Source organism: Lathyrus oleraceus, chromosome 6 (genome assembly GCF_024323335.1).
Source record: "Lathyrus oleraceus cultivar Zhongwan6 chromosome 6, CAAS_Psat_ZW6_1.0, whole genome shotgun sequence".
NCBI classification, from domain to species: domain Eukaryota; kingdom Viridiplantae; phylum Streptophyta; class Magnoliopsida; order Fabales; family Fabaceae; genus Lathyrus; species Lathyrus oleraceus.
In genome coordinates this window covers 73,801,099-73,812,381 of record NC_066584.1, presented here as the reverse complement: position 1 = coordinate 73,812,381, position 11,283 = coordinate 73,801,099, and positions in this window count along the sequence as shown.

The window sequence follows — 11,283 nt, the reverse complement described above, 5'->3', positions numbered from 1 at the left end:
GATAAGACCTCATAGCTCTTAACCCTGGACAAAGGAACCTGCATAAAGTAAACACAAAAACATTGCCTCCTATCGAGGTCTTCCAGCTAGGAAAGCGATAAAATGCGGAAAAGAGGTAAAAGTACCACACGGATAAAGATCCGAAGTAACAGCAATTAAAGGAGTAAGAAACCCAGGGATCTCCCAAGCTGATTGGAGAGCTTGATTGAAATTGGATTGCACCGGGGTTTGCAGAACAATCTCAGGGTTTATATGAGGTAGAACTGGTTCTTTGCCAATGAGTTCCCTTCAGTGTCCGGAGGTTGCTCTGAACTCTGTTGGCTCTTCTCTCACTTTCTTTTTCCTCCAGGGTTTTGTTCCAAGGAAACCTTAGAGTATTTTGCTTCTCTCTTTTTTCTCAAGTGAAGCCTTGGTATTTATAGACTGAATTTCATGGTTTTGTGGGCTCAAATGAGAGAGACCCAAGTCCAAAATTTTTTATTATATTTTATTTATTTATTTATTTTGTAAAAAATTATTATTATTATTATTATTTTTTCGTTTTTTTTTTTTCATTTTTTTTTTCCATTTTTTTTTCGGATCTAATTCTGATTGACATGATGAAATGCAATATGAAATGGTAAATGAATGCATGAATGAGGAGGGCAAATTTTGGGGTGTTACAGCTGCCCCTATTCAATCATCAGCTAAACCGAGTAGGATGAAAGCGAACAGCTTATCAGACAAACGGGGTGAGCTGTGATTGAATACCAAAGATAGACCGAAAATTTGCGCTCCGAGAACACCACAAAAACGTGGAAATACACCGTGCTGTTTATTTTTCTTCCGATCCTCTGGCTTAATCTGGAGTTTCGATCCTCTGGCTGGATATTAATTTTGATCCTCGGGCTGGATACGATTTTGATCTTCTGGCTAGATCTTCTTCGATCTTCTGGCTAGATCTCCTTTGTTTCGATTCTCTGGCTGAATCTATTTCCTTTGATTCTCTGGCTGAATCTACTTCGATCTTTTGGCTAGATCTGAATTGTTTCGATTCTCTGGCTGAATCTATTTCGATCTTCTGGCTAGATCTGGATTGTTTTGATGATAAATTCCCATCATTAGGATCCCGTATCTGAGGTATGCGCTGGTTGACCCTCTTTTGAAATCTACACCCAACCTTCATATTAGATATGCAGCTTCGAGCATATTCCACTTTTGGGCTTCGTACATATTCTTCGGGCTAGAACATGTTGCAACGACTCCTCAATTAGACTTGGGCTTGCTGGGGAAATAAAGCTTGTAGGCGACTTCACTGGGGAATCTTCAAATTAAGCCTTAGGCTGGCTTACTGGAACACGATTCTCAGGCTGAATCTTCGAAATGACCCTCACGCTGGATCACTGGAACACGATTCTCAGGCTGAATCTTCGAAATGACCCTCAGGTTGGATCACTGGAACACGATTCTCAGGCTGAATCTTTGAAATGACCCTCAGGCTGGATCACTGGAACACGATTCTCAGGCTGAATCTTCGAAATGGACCCTCAGGCTGGATCACTGGAACACGATTCTCAGGCTGAATCTTCGAAATGGACCCTTAGGCTGGATCACTGGAACACGATTCTCAGGCTGAATCTTCAAAATGACCCTCAGGCTGGATCACTGGAAAACGATTCTCAGGCTGAATCTTCAAAATGACCCTCAGGCTGGATCACTAGAAAACGATTCTCAGGCTGAATCTTCAAAACGACCCTCAGGCTGGATCACTCACGCTTGATCCTCTGGCTGGATCTCATGACCTTGGTTGTAAAGTAATTCTTCAGTCTGCTTGGAAGAACCTGTTTATCAGCTTATGTGTATGCTTGATATGATATGCATGCAAATGCAAATGTTATGCATGGTGTAAAAAGAAATCTGCTTGGGGAAGCAAACTCCGGTAGGGAACAGATCGCTGTATCAATCCTTGAATGCTCTGTGGGGAATGATCCGTCTGCCGGGACCAATGAGCCACCAAAAATAAATTGGCTGCTTGAAAAGTTGACCTTGCGGGGGGAGTATCAACTATGGAAACTTTTCTCGGCGAGGCTCTGTGAGGAGAGTCTGTGGGGAAAACACTTCCTGGGGAAATATCGTAGGAAACGACCTTTGCTGGGGATATGAACTTGCTAATCGTCCTCTAGCTGGGGATTAGAACAAATCTGTTAGAAATAATGATGGGGATGAGATGAACACTGGGAACACCACCCTCTTGCTGAATCCATTTTCGGTCTTCTGGCTAGATCTGAATTGTTTCGATTCTCTGGCTGAATCTATTTCCGGTCTTCGGGCTAGACTTGACTTCGATCTTCTGGCTAGATCTTCTTCGATCTTCTGGCTAGATCTCCTTTGTTTCGATTCTCTGGCTGAATCTACTTCGATCTTCTGGCTAGATCTGGATTGTTTTGATGATAAATTCCCGTCATTAGGATCCCGTATCTGAGGCATGCGCTGGTTGACCTTCTTTTGAAATATAAACCAACCTTTATATTAGATATACAGCTTCGAGAATATTCCACTTTTGGGCTTCGTACATATTCTTCGGGCTAGAACATGTTGTAACGACTCCTCAATTAGACTTGCTGGGGAAATAAAGCTTGTAGGCGACTTCACTGGGGAATCTTCAAATTGAGCCTCAGGCTGACTCTTGGGAAAACGATTCTCAGGCTGAATCTTCAAAAATGACCCTCATGCTGGATCACGGGAAAACGATTCTCAGGCTGAATCTTCAAAAAGTGACCCTCATGCTGGATCACGGGAAAACGATTCTCAGGCTGAATCTTCAAAATGACCCTCAGGCTGGATCACTCACGCTTGATCCTCTGGCTGGATCTCATGACCTTGGTTGTAAAGTAATTCTTCAGTCTGCTTGGAAGAACCTGTTTATCAGCTTATGTGTATGCTTGATATGATATGCATGCAAATGCAAATGTTATGCATGGTGTAAAAAGAAATCTGCTTGGGGAAGCAAACTCCGGTAGGGAACAGATCGCTGTATCAATCCTTGAATGCTCTGTGGGGAATGATCCGTCTGCCGGGACCAATGAGCCATCAAAAATAAATTGGCTGCTTGAAAAGTTGACCTTGCGGGGGGAGTATCAACTATGGAAACTTTGTTCGGCGAGGCTCTGTGAGGAGAGTCTGTGGGGAAAACACTTCTTGGGGAAATGTCGTAGGAAACGGCCTTTGTTGGGGATATGAACTTGCTAATCGCCCTCAAGCTGGGGATTAACAAATCTGTTAAAAATAATCTGCTGGGGAATGAGATGAACACTGGGAACGCCACCCTCTCATCTGTTGGTTATGCAACCACTCCGCTGTTGCTAGGAAGATACAGTCTGACACTGTCAACTCCACTGGGGATATATAGTCTGGATACTGTCAACTCTACTGGGGATAGACAGTCTGGATACTGTCAACTCTGTTGGGGAACATGCTCTGCTGAGGAGAGACTTTGTCAACCGCTTGGGGATGAGGATTCATGACTTGGCATCCGGTTCCTGTGACCTGCAACCAAAAATACACGTATGCCTCGGGGGAATTACTCGGTTTGAATTCACCGTTCGGGATTAAGCACATTCAAAGCAATTTTAAATGTTTTCCTGTGCAAATCATCTGCAAAAGCCACCATTATGTTCATATGCAATATGTTTTATCAAAAATTCGGACATTTTTCCAAACAAACTAATAAATGAAAAATAAAGAGGCTCTTTAACTGAATTATTCGACTCTTAATGGGGAGAAAATTTTGTGCCAGGAATAGGAGAGGGTATCAGGAAGCTGATCCCTGAAAAGAGGTGATCGCTATAAAAAGAGAACTATCCTAATGGCAATGGGGATACGGGGTCCCACCGAGTTTCGACTCTGCTATGGCTCGTATGTCCTCAAGACGCTCTGCTCATCTTGCTTTCTGAAGTGGATGATTAGTCGATCTTTAACCTTCGAAGATTGCCGGATTGAATGAAACGGTGATATAACACTGATGAACTCAGATCACAGTCATTCGCTTATTCCCTAACTTTTGCCTGGATCGCCCCCTTTTCGGGTTTTCAATCCATCGGGATACCCATTTTTGCCTGAGCCGCCCTTTTGGGTTTTTGACTCACCGGGTGTACTCTTTTCTTTTTATATCCCTAATTTTTGCCCGAACCTCTTTATTCTCCTCTTTTTTTTTGGTTCGTCGGGATGCCCTTTTTTTGCCCGGACTATTCTTTTTATCGTTCAGCGGGTCTATTTTATGCGAAGTATTTTTTTAATTGCGTCTGAGTTGACAGGGGACGGGAAGTCTTCGTCATTCCTGGTTGTTAGCATCAAAGCTCCGCCAGAGAAAATCCTTTTAACCACGTACGGACCCTCATAGTTCGGTGTCCATTTGCCCCTATGATCTGTGTTGGGAGGAAGAAATCTTTTGAGTACCAATTCACCGACTTGATACCCCCGAGGGCACACTTTCTGACCAAATGCTTTCTTCATTCGTCTCTGACCGAGATACGTCAATTCTGGGTACGTAGTTCCAGCATAGCACCATTTCCCGTTGGTTTGATTGATGACCAAAGCTGAATCCCCGTATACATCCAGGGTTTTAATCTGTATATTGACGGCTTCCTCAAGTCTTAGGATACAAGCTTCGTATTCGGCTTCATTGTTGGTGCAGGGAAAAGTTATTCTGGCACCAAATGGCATATGAACCCCCTTCCGGTGTGATCAACACTATACCAACTCCGCGACCATTGACGTGGACCGCCCCATCAAACATCATAACCCATTTGGATTCAGGGTCAGGCCCCTCCTCCGGGAGTGGTTCCTCTCAATCTTTCGATTTGAGAAACATGATGTCCTCATCAGGAAAGTCAAACCTCATAGGTTGGTAATCATCAATCGGTTGCTCTGCAAGATAGTCTGACAAGACACTTCCCTTGATGGCTTTTTGTGAAGTGTATTGGATGTCATACTCTGTCAGTATCATTTGTCACCTAGTAACCTTTCCGGTAAGTGATGGCTTTTCAAAAATATACTTGACTGGATCCATTTTTGATATCAATAGAGTCGTGTGAGTCAACATATACTGTCTTAGTCGGCGAGCAGCCCATGCCAAAGCGCGACAAGTTTTCTCGATCAATGAGTATCTTTGTTCACAGTCGGTAAACTTTTGCTAAGGTAGTATATTGCATGCTCTTTTCGACCTGACTCGTCATGCTGACCGAGCACACAACCCATTGACCTTTCTAACACAGTCAAGTACATGATCAACGGTCTTTCCTCTCGGCCTGTAGACTGGCCCCGATCTTGATCTCTTTCTTGTCGTCTTCGGTACCAACGTTGATGGGCTCAACCACCTCCTGATAAGGTGTAATAGCTCGGTCCTCCTGTTTCAACAATCTGGCTAACCCTTCAGGCAATTCACAATCTTCCTTAGCCCCTTCTTCGGCTTGATAGATAGGATTGTGGAAGTCATACTTGGCCATAGCAGTGTCGTTAGCAGTGAGATCCGAGTGGTCGGCTCTGCATGATGGAGGATCATGCTTTACCTTAGAATGAGAGATTTTTTTTTTTGAAAGAAAGGAAAAATGAAAAAAGAAACATTGCCATTTTTTTTTGTAAAAAGTAAAAAAAACTGAAAGAAAGAGAACACAAAATTGTTTGCAAAAGCCGTCCTTTATTGATGATAAAAATAATTGCGAAACGTAACTAAATGGATGGCCCTACAAATGAGCCGTTACACCTTGGGAAAAGTGTAAGACTTTATTATGCATGTAATAAAGGAAAACAATAAAAATCACTCTTTCAGCAGAGTAACCCGGACGGTTTTTTCAGACGACCAATTGTCGAGCTTTTCTCCCGGGACACACGGGCGAATCCAGCTATCTAAGTCACAGTCGCTGTCAGCCTTGTCTTCATCTGCAGCATTGACGATGTGGGGGGAAACCAAACCCCCGCTGGAGAGAGTACCGGTTTCATTCTTCTGAGATCCCGGAGCATACCCCAATCCAAACTTGTCTTCTTTGATGACTGGCTCCACAAATTTGCCCCAGCCTTGGGCATTACCAGCTCTAACCACTTCGACAGCTTGCTTGTATGAAGAGATAGAAGTCCCGACCTTCTCAAACTCAGGTGAAAAGACAGCTTCGGGCGCGACCTCATTGATGTTTATGGCTTCGAAGCCCTGACACAGCATCTCGTGCATCTCGCCATCCATCTCTACATACTTAAATGTAGACAGGTGGCTAACAAAAATATCCTCTTCACCACATACAGTGACGATCTGACCTTCTAGTTCATATTTGAGCTTCTGATGGAGGGTAGAAGTAACAGCACCAGCATCATGAATCCAAGGCCGACCTAGCAGACAGCTGTAGGCAGGCTGGATATCCATCACATAAAAGGTGCTCTTGAACACCTGCGGTCCAATCTTAACTGGCAACTCAACTTCGCCAAAAACAGCTCTCTTAGAGCCATCAAAAGCCCTCACAACTAAGTTACTTGGCCTCAGGATGGTGTCATCGCAATCCAACTTCATTAAGGCTTTCTTTGGAAGAACATTCAGAGAAGAGCCTGTATCAACCAAAACATGGGAAAGCACCACCCCTTTGCACTCCATTATGATATGCAAGGCTTTGTTGTGATTCCTGCCCTCAGGTGTCAGGTCATTATCGGTGAAACCTAGCCCCCGGCTAGCGTTTACATTGGAAACTACCGACTCCAGCTGGTTAACAGTTATCTCCGGTGGAACATAGGCCATATTCAGTACTTTCAACAAGGCTGCTCTGTGCGCCTCAGAGCACAGCAATAGTGAGAGAATGGAGATCTTTGAGGGTGTCTGATTTAGCTGGTCGACTACCTTGTAGTCACTTTTCTTGATAATCCTCATAAACTCATCCACTTCCTTCTCGAATGCGGTCTTAGGAGGATCTTCCTCAGTAGTAACCTCTTCGGTGGATACCTGTTTCCCTTTAGCCTTGGCAGCTGCCTCGGCTTCAGTATTCGCGCGTAATGTTGATGGTGCAAATAGGTGTCCACTGCGAGTGAAGCCACCAACCCCTCCAACATTGTCTACAGCGGAGCTACCAATGTCAATGTCTTCTTCGTTAACTTTCTGCCCCTGGCAGTAGATATCAGCCCCATAGTGCCACGGGATAGCACTGTCTTTCTCATACGGAATAGGTCCTGGTACCGTGATGGTGATTGGACCAACCAAAGTCGGTTGAGGGCTGTCAGAGTAAATTGCGACTGGTGCTGAACTTTCGATGTTCACCGCTGCTGGTTCTATACTTTCTGGGAAATATATTGTTGTCGGAGCGAGTCTCTCGGGAACATATATTTCTTCAGGAGTGAAATAAAACGTCACCGTCGATACATCATTCTTCACCGGACGGGCCTGATCGAACTGAAGACAACCTTCATCTATCAGCTGCTGAATACCTCTTCTCAAACTGTCACATCCGTTTTCGGCAGCTTGACAATTTCTGCATTCTTCCCCACAGCCCAGGAAAATCTGTCCTTTCAGAAGTCGGTCTTTAACCACCGATAGCGAAGTCTTCACCTTAGTCACATCAGAAACCAAATTCAAAGTTTCCCCACTATCAACAGCATTAATCCTCTGCCCGCCGTGAGCCGGCATCGGGTTCTAGATAACATTAGGCACCAGAGCAAAATTGATAGCCTGGGCATCTCTCAAATCTTGTACCTTTAACTGGAGAGCCTTGCAATTATCTGTAGTATGGCCAGGTGCGTTGGAGTGAAAAGCACATTTGGCGTTGACATCATAACCTCTAGGCAAATTATTGGGATCGATTGGTGGGGCCAGAGTTCTCAACGTAACCAGATTCATGTCAATCATCTTGGGAAGTAATACTGAATAAGGCATTGGGATTGGCTCGATGACCCGGTCTGTCTGCCTTGGACGTTGTTGATAGTGTCTCTGCTGACCCGGATTACCTCCTTGTTGTTGATTGTTGTACCTGGGTTGTTGTTGCGGATGATATTGCGGTTGAGGAACAGGTGTTGGAATAGTGACTGCGGCCACTTGATCTTGTAATAATTAGGGCGTCCTTTACTCCTGCCTCTGCCGGCATACACAACGCTTGCCTCGCCTTCTTTTCTTCGCTGACCGTTACCAGCAAACGGTCTCTTGGGACCTGATGAGTTGGAAGCACTATTGTCTTGAATTCGGCCCATCTTCAACAGACTCTCGATTCTTTCTCCAGCAATTACTATCTCTGTAAAGCTGATTGACGGGAAAGCAGCCAATCTCTCAATATAATTGCTTTGAAGAGTGTTCATGAACATGTCCGCCATCTCCCTTTCAGACATAAGGGGTTGGACGGACGCAGCAATCTGTCTCCAACGCTGAGCATACTCTCTAAAGGTTTCCTTGGCAGTCTGAGACATACCTTGCAACAAGGTCCGATTTGGAGCCATGTCCAAGTTGTATTGATATTGCTTGACAAAAGCCTCTGCCAAGTCTTTCCAGCTCTTGATGGTAGTACGGGACAAATGAGCATACCATTCACGAGAAGCTCCAGTTAGACTGTCTTCAAAATAGTACATCCACAGCTTTTCATCTTCCGTGTGAGCTCCCAACCTTCCCAGATAAGATTGGAGATGAGTGCGTGGGCAAGAAGCCCCGTTGTATTTCTCAAAAGTAGGGGGTTTGAACTTGTGAGGAATCCTTACTCCCTGAACCAGACCAAGATTTGTGACATCAAAGCCTAAGGAATTTTGAGACTCCAAAGATTTGAGCTTCTCAGCAAGCTCATCCATACGGCGAGTGGTCTCGAGGGCCTCGTCGTGCAAAGAAAATTGATCACACTGATAATCTTCAGTAACGGGGTGCCCGTTAATCCGAATTCCTTGATTCACATTGTACCTTCCGCCAATACCATTTCCAACATTCCCTGTGTTGCCAATATTACCCGGGTTTCCATCAGCATTTGCGTTACCCGCGTTACCAGTGTTCACAGGGTTATCAGCGTTCCCAGGGTTACTAGGGTTTCCCTCAACATTTGGTATCTCCACCTCCGGATCGGGTCTCGGTTGCTCAACCAATTCCCTCAGCTTCGCTTGGCCTTCTGCCATACCAGTCATCAATGTCATGAACTGATCCATCCTTTCACGCATATCAGCCAGCTCTTTCTGTACTTGGTCCATCGCTAGCTGTGGACGATTTTCCTTTGTCGGGTACCTGTGGACTCGCTTGGGACCAATAACTGCCTGATACAGGGAACAAACATTAGACACTGCGGTGACACCTGCAAAACAGACAAAGGTTAATATGCATGGTATGCGATGCATTGCTTGTTCAGTTTTAAGGCACCCCCATTTTGAAAGGGAATACCCTGCAAATGAATAAGCATGAGATGTTGGATGCAAGTATGCAGATGATGTTATGCAATGCAAAGGCATGTCAATCAGAATTGATGGATCCGCTTGAACATCTGTCAGGTTGCACTGCCTGGAGAGAAATTCACTGAGGAATATAATACAAGACCAAAACTCTGCTCTAGAAAACCGGGTTGGTTGGAGGTTAAGGTTTCCTGAATTTAGCCCACCCCTCACTGGTAGGTTCTAAGAACAGAAGTTCGTCAGCTTCAGCCCTTCAGTCGCGAATAATACGTTTACCACTGAAGGTTTGGCATTATTACGGGATAAAAGACCTCCACTGACTCCCCTCAACAGGACATCCTAAAGCAAGTTCCCAGTCTCGGGGTCCTCGGATTGATCAGCGAGAATGCGCCCACCAGAGCTAACATAATCACGTCTCGGAGGAGAGGCCTCGACTGAGTTCTCGGGAAATGGTCACCAGAGTCGACAATTTCTAAAGGAACATCATGTCGTTACGGAACATCCGTAGGACATAATATATCCAAAAGAAACCTCGTCTGGGTGTGGTTCTTCACGAACGACTTAACGTAGCAACATGCCACGCAAGCCTCATGATCATCCATTCTAAAACCTGTGTGTACACTCAAGCCTGGGTAATGGGCTTATCTCTCGTAGAACATCCCATCCCAACAAACAAACAACAGCTCCAACAGATACAGCAGATAAATGCAAGCAGGTAAGCAAATAAATGTACAAAAGCATGAACACCCAATAAACAAGAAATCACACAAGCTAGGAGGGACTCGCTTAGGGAAGATGGACCAGCAAGAGGTCAACTTCTTATTCCCCAACAGAGTCGCCAGCTGTCGCAACCTGAAAAATACAGTGCACGAAAAAACAACCGGCGAAAGAAAATGACAGAAGAGTCGCCACCGTGCGTTATTCATCCCAAAGGAGGGAAAGGAAACGCTCGAAGTAAACCTGAAAAAGGAAAGGACAAGACGGGGTCTTGCAACCAAATCTTGGGTTCGGGAGTCGGTTATGCGAAGGGAAGGTATTAGCACCCCTACGCATCCGTAGTACTCTACGGGATCCACTTTTGTAGTTTTCGTCTAAAGGGTGTGAGTTTATCTTGTGCTGTTTACCAAAAAAGAAAAAGAAAAAAAAAAGGTTAAATGAAAATGACTCGCGCGGATGTCACATCCACTGCATACGTATCTCATCTGAATATGAGAATCAGAGTCTTCGTAGCTCGGCTGACCTATGGGTTGGGGGATGTGTGCTCGCTAAGACATCGCGTCTTATGCCTACGTATCTCATCTGGAATGGGAATCAGAGCAAGCCGTAGTTCGGCTAACTACGGGGTTGTGGATTGGGTTTTGGACGAACGACGTCACTACGCAATCTACCGGATGCTCGACCTTTGGAGACTTACTCGCCTGTAGTAGAAGGAGTAAACGTGTGTTATGGAGAAGAAAAATCAATGAAGGGTTTGTTTGCATTGTAGGAACGCGCATGCAAAAGGGTAATGAGGATAAGACCTCATAGCTCTTAACCCTGGACAAAGGAACCTGCATAAAGTAAACACAAAAACATTGCCTCCTATCGAGGTCTTCCAGCTAGGAAAGCGATAAAATGCGGAAAAGAGGTAAAAGTACCACACGGATAAAGATCTGAAGTAACAACAATTAAAGGAGTAAGAAACCCAGGGATCTCCCAAGCTGATTGGAGAGCTTGATTGAAATTGGATTGCACCGGGGTTTGCAGAACAATCTCAGGGTTTATATGAGGTAGAACTGGTTCTTTGCCAATGAGTTCCCTTCAGTGTCCGGAGGTTGCTCTGAACTCTGTTGGCTCTTCTCTCACTTTCTTTTTCCTCCAGGGTTTTGTTCCAAGGAAACCTCAGAGTATTTTGCTTCTCTCTTTTTTCTCAAGTGAAGCCTT